The sequence below is a fragment of the Alligator sinensis genome, unplaced genomic scaffold (genome assembly GCF_000455745.1).
Source record: "Alligator sinensis unplaced genomic scaffold, ASM45574v1 scaffold141_1, whole genome shotgun sequence".
Lineage (NCBI taxonomy): Eukaryota > Metazoa > Chordata > Crocodylia > Alligatoridae > Alligator > Alligator sinensis.
The window spans coordinates 435,308-441,506 of NW_005842221.1; the positions used below are offsets into that span (position 1 = coordinate 435,308).

At 41.5% G+C, this 6,199-nt stretch overlaps 1 protein-coding gene across 1 annotated transcript in view; it reads right to left on the bottom strand.

Annotated features, from left to right (window-relative positions):
• The window catches only part of PLXNC1 (plexin C1), a 100,222-nt gene extending 94,029 nt beyond the window's left edge, over positions 1 to 6,193 (bottom strand). Inside the window, exon 1 of the mRNA XM_025208135.1 lies at positions 6,148 to 6,193. The gene's annotated coding sequence lies outside the window, so the exon portion shown is untranslated. The remainder of the gene's footprint in view (positions 1 to 6,147) is intronic.
• Positions 6,194 to 6,199: the final 6 nt, after the last annotated feature.

Here is a 6,199-nt window from a genome sequence, read left to right on the forward strand (position 1 = left end):
CTGTAATTTAAATGATTTATTTTTAATTAACTCAGAAGGCATATTTTGTGGGAAAAACTTGGTATTTAAACAAAGAGATATCTGTATATAAAAGGAAAAAAGGAGACAGTCATGTACTAGTATAGAACTGAAATAAATCAATTTAGGCATGAGACTTCTGTACTGTGGAAGTCTACTTTAGATAATTATAATCACATGGTTTCCTTATCTTAAGAAAAAAAGTGAATTGACCTTTCCTTTTTCAGTACATCACAAGATGACAAGCTTCAACAGTTGGGATGTGTAGTGAGTTTTGGTTAAAGCTGAGAACTGAGGAAGTCATGATCTACTTTAAGATTTGATTTCCATGACCACCATCATTTTTTCAGAGTGCATGCAATGCAGGGAAACCAAGTTATTCTAGGTGCCTTGCAGAAGTTATTTAGACCTTGGAATTAAATAACCCAACCACTAGGAAACACTATGGTAACTGCGAGTGACTTTAGATCAACCTCTCCGACTGACCCAAGAAGCAACACCAACAAGTTTGACAGTACCAGCTCAGTTCTTCTGGTCAAAGGCGGCATCAGAGCTACATCACATTTGTGTAGCTAGAAAAAGGGGAAACTGATTAGCGATTAGCTAGGCCATCAAAACAATCAACCAAAAAATGCTCAGAACTCTTTTGCAATCTATTTTCTAACTTGCCCACTCTCTTCAGGATGTAGCAGCTGCTACTCCTTTCATCGTTCCCACCCTTTTTATCACATGCATTTATATTTTAACCATCTCTTTTACTCATCGACTGTGACTAACGGGGTTACAGCACTGCAGGACCTTCCCAGGCCTCTTCTGTCTTAACCAAAATGTGTTTTGATTCATTTATAGTCTGAGCTTCCTTTATATGGTAGTGGTCACTCTTTCTTTTCTTGTCCCTCTATCCTGTCCAACATAACAGCTCATTGTAGTTCTTCAATCCCATGCTGCTCAAGCTTCTCTACTTCCAACACCCCCCAAACCCCCTCCCCACAACCTAGATGTCTCCTGAATTAATTTTGACCCTGTATTTCCATCATTTCTCCCTCAAACATATTCTATTTGTGATTTCTTCCCCTAGGAATCCAGCTGCTGTTGCTTAATTTATGCCTTTATTTTCTGCCTTGATTTCATTTAAATACTTTTTGATATAACCTCCTGGGGGTCAGGACGGTTTTTCCCTTTTTGTGTGGCAAACTTATTGCAGCAGATCATTAAGTACAGATATGGAATCAGATCCTTAGAAGGTGTAAGAAGCAACAGCTCCACTAACTTTCATTGCAGCAGTATTTATTTACAGCTACCAAGAACCTGGCCAATTATTCTACATTTCTTTTACTGCTCTGCAGTCAAACAAGGTCAACATCATGTTCTCAATGTAAACTAGCATCAAGTAGGCAACAGACTCCCTTTCCTTGAATATAATTCATTCCCTCAAAATAATTAACTAGTAAACATTTCCACTTAGAATTAGCTCCAGGTAAATCAGAGAATTAAGTTTGTTGTCCTAAGCTAAACATATTCTAATTATCCCCATGAAAGTTTCAAAGCTGTACTGTAAAAAAAATCTGTCTAAAACATTACCCATAGTTCCCCTCATAGTACAGTAGGAAATGAAGCAATCCAGCCAGGACTTACAAGAAATGAATAGCAAAGGACAGTATTTGGGCAATGACATGACTGTTTTTTTACTGAGTTAAGAACTTGGAACTTGCCTTTCCTTCTAACTTAACTATCCCCACCCATCTGCTGCATGATTTCAAGAAAGTTAATCCTTGCTTCCACAGTTCTTTAATACTCTCTCAAAAGTTTCAGGCAAAAACACCTGGTCAAGCCAGATGGCTCAGAGCTACTCTTTGTTGAAAACTGATTATTTGAGAGCTTACAGGACTCCCGTGGCTTAATTCCCACAGCAATAGAGACATATTGAGAAATCATCACAGCTAGGGACAATGTTGGTAATTTCCTATAGCAATGTCAAGTTAAATATATTGGCTATGGAAGCCTATTCTTCTGTCAAACAGCAGATGTAACACTGTCAGTCTGGTAATCTACAAAGGATAACTAGGCTACTAAAAAATTCATTACAGGTACAATCCTGACTCCAAATGGCTTTTCAACAACTTAAAAATCTTTCCTTGAAAACAAAAGACTTTGACTCCTAACGGACAAGCTATCACACAAGTAAAAATGTCATACCTGGAAGTTAAAAAAAACAGATTCTCCATTTACGGTAATGGGTGCTGCTCTATCAATTCCAACACTGACTTCAACAGACCTGTGCCAATTTATAGTAGCTAGGAATTTCACTCAATGTTCCCAATTATGTCTCAAATTCAGGGGCAGGCACTACACATCACCAACACATTCATTTCCAAAGAACATATGGGCAAAAGTATTGAGAAGCCTACAGTTATATGGGCAGAAGCCTACAGTTATAACTCTGTGGCTGTATTAAACAGACAGCAATCTAATAAGGACTTTTCTCATTCAGTATTTACTACAGACAATGAGACAGTAATATTTCATGCTACCTTTAAACCCAATACTAACACCACAACACAAATTATGTTTGGCAAGTGCTGCAATGCTGCACCAGGCAGCACATGCACACAAGACTAGGTCTGGCAAGGTGCTGAGAAATTTGGCCTCACTCCAGTAAAGCACTAACATCCATGCTTAACTTTCAATACAGAAGTAATTTCTTTGAAGTGAATGGAACTGCTACTGCCCATAAAGTTAAGAATTGGCTTAAATTCTTTGCTGGATAGTACACTGAGCAAGATGGATCCTTTGCACATTAATCAGAACCACAGCACCTTTGCTGTGATTAACAGCAATCAGGTGCTGGCAACAATCAGCAAATGAAAACAGCAATGTGTATATGGACAAAAAAGATTCATATCCAAGGCAGGCAGAGAGAGCTGTGACAGAGCTGCAGCATGAGACTACTATATGTTCTTTCTGAAGGCTGAACTTACACCAAAAAAGCAAACTCAGACCCTGCATCAGGGTGGATAAAAATCTACGATTAAAAAAAAAAAAGAAAAGATTTTTTATTTAAATCAGGTTTTTTTATTTAATCATACTTTTTATTTTTAAGAGGCTTTCTTTAAAAAAAAAGAACAACTTATATAAAGATTGTTTTAATTTAAAATATGTTAAAGCTCAAAGATATCATGATGGAATAGGGATTATAACTTCTAATTACAGTATATATTAGTTGAGACAATATATTCATGTAACCTTAAATAGGTCAAAACAGGCCATGGACTATATTAGGGGCTCAATCTCATGGAGTTCTCAGAGGCTCCTCTATAGATTACTAAAGATTCAAGAAACCACTCTACCCAATGGGACTCAGTGCTCAGTCTAAAAGATCCCATTAAGCATTTTCTATGACTTTCTCTCTGTGATGCTTAGTTTCAGTTCTCGGACTGGATTTGTGTCTCCAGAGATAACATTCCTGTTAAGAACAGCATATGCAGATAAGAGATAACAGACCTGATTACCTACCCATTGACCCTCTTGTCTCTCTGCAAGTTTGTGTACACAAAGTCAAGCCACTACCTTTCTCTGACAGTGCAAAGTTTCAAGAAGTTAAATGAATAAAGGATTTTAAACAACAAGAATGCATTTTTGTAGAAAACCATGATTAAATCGAGGCTTCCTGACCAGTGATTTAAATCATGATTTAAATTGATTTGATTGAAATCAAATCCATCCCACCCTGCATAAATATAATGTAATGTTGGGTCCTCATTTACACACCTGCACCATCTTACACCATCTCATTCAGAACATGAATAGTAAAGATCACCGGGACTTGTAACATTCATATTTATGTATGAGAGCTTTCTGGCAGCCCTCTGTTCCAACGAGTCCCCAGAGTTAAAAGTTTTCTACACCTCCATTTCCAGGTAGTGATAGCAGTACAATGTGTTTGTTTTGCCATGACTGTAGCCAGATATAAAGAGAGATTTTTAAAAGGGCTGGGTGTAAGCTAAGTTTAAACTATTGCTGCCTGCTCCATTTCTACACATCTGTGATGCACCTGCTGATGTGTTGTGGCACATGGCTCTCCTTTATGACTGCTGCAAAGTTATTGAAATTCTATGTACGGACTGCCAGGTTATGCATTTGGTGTCTGCAGATTTTGAACCTTTTGCTTTTTTGACTCTCTCTCTCTGACTTGCTTTGGAAGCAATTTTTATACCCTTTCATAAATGGGTAAGAAAGGAATACCATTGGGATAAAATAAAATAACAGTAGTCAGGCAGGCATTATCCACCTAAGCTTAGCAGCCCATCAGGATAGTGTTGGATACAGCACACTGGTTTCAGTAGCCAATGGTACACAAAGGAATGAGGTGGCTAGCAATGACATTTGTGCACTCCTGACTCTCCTGCTCAAGCAACCAAATACCCATTTACTTCAGCTGGGTCAACTGAAACTAGCCTTTCACATGAATCCAAAGCACAGCTCCACTTCACACCTCTAGGGCAACACAATATTTTAATCACCGTAGGGGCACCCTTCTTAATACTAATAAAGAACAATTCTTATTATTTTACAATACTGTATGGAAGTGGACACAATTTACGTTGCTGCATTTTTGTAACACAATCACTGATATTGTTTAAATGAATCTCAGGGTCCTTTCCAAGTTATGGGCCTGGTATCGAAAGTCAAGCAGTGATGGTAACTCTACTTCTCAAGGAGTTCCAACCAACATAACAGCACTGGTCAGTGAAGGACGGGTTATAATGGAGAAAGGGCACAAAGGCTGCAGAATCCCTGGTGCTTGGAGGTTGCCAGGGCTCTCTTTCTGGAAGCCGGGTCCCCTGTGGCTGTCCCCATTACTTTCTCAGCCTTGTTCTATTAGCCACAGCCCTCAGGATATGCATGGAGAGACGAAGGTCAGGGTTTCTGACATGAGGAGTGGCCTTGCAAAAACAGCATCTCATTCTGAATTAATTTTTCAGCTGATTTCCTCCGGTTGCCAGGAAACAGCAACCAGAAACTGCCACTCCTACCTTCCACTCCATGTGTGAATGCCTAACTGTTCAGAAGGTGGAGGCAATCGCGTTGCATGGGGACGGGGGAGGGGGCTGATTGGGGCTCTCCACAGGATAATTCAGGTATGCCTCAGGACAGCCACAAACAATACAACTATTCCCACAGCCAACACTTCAGTAGCCAGTGGTACACAAGGGAATGATGTATGCAAGGGAGCCCCAACAACCCTACCACCCGGCACTGTTGCTTTGTCTGTCTCAATCTGTTTGTGAGCCTATGCTGAAGCACAGAGGGGCCAGCAGCAGATACAAGCTATCTCACGCGCATGGAGAGCATCAGGGAGAGAGCAGGAAGCCTGGCGCATCAAGTTTCTCTTTGGCATCACCCGAACACCTCTTAAGGCCCCTGCTCAAGGTTACATATCATTCTGCAACCAACTGGTCACCCACACAATAAACTGAAACTGCAAAGGAAAGATCACACCATGAACGGGTGAATGGTGCAATACATTCAGCCCAGCCATGCGTGCAAAAGAACGAACACCCACACAATAGAAGGGGCAAGTCCACAAAAAAAGAGCTGCAGTACAACTCTGCAGCTGGCTTCTTCCAGCTGTCAGGTAGGCAGCTCACTGCACCTCATAGAGTCATGGCGAAGTCAGGCTGGAAGGGACTCCAGAGGTCACCTAGTCCAACCCCCTGCCTGAGGCAGGGTCATTGCCATCCAAATCATCCCATAAAGCCATAATCTAAACTCTACACATGCCTACCCTCAACCCTGACACAACACAACACAGACATAACACCTGGAGCAGCCACAGGTAAAGCAGGGGAACCATGAGAGCCAACATCCTACTTCTATGAAATGTTGACCTCGCCCCCACCTGGCTTTAATACGAATGGGTAGTGAGGCTGTTCTGCCCCATGTGGTGGGGCACACGTTATCCCCACTGCCCATCATCTGGTGCCTTACACTCACGCGCAGCCCTGCTGAAAGAGAAGTGGGGCAGAAGCCCCTCTCTTCACATGAAGAAGCGCTCGGTGGAGCCAGGCCTGAAGAGGCCAGCCTGGCTCAGCCCCCCGGAGCCCCGAAGGGAGCAAAGTGCAGACTCACGCAGCTGGTGGGGCTGAAGTCGGAAACGCATTTCGGGCTGGCGTCCCGCAGG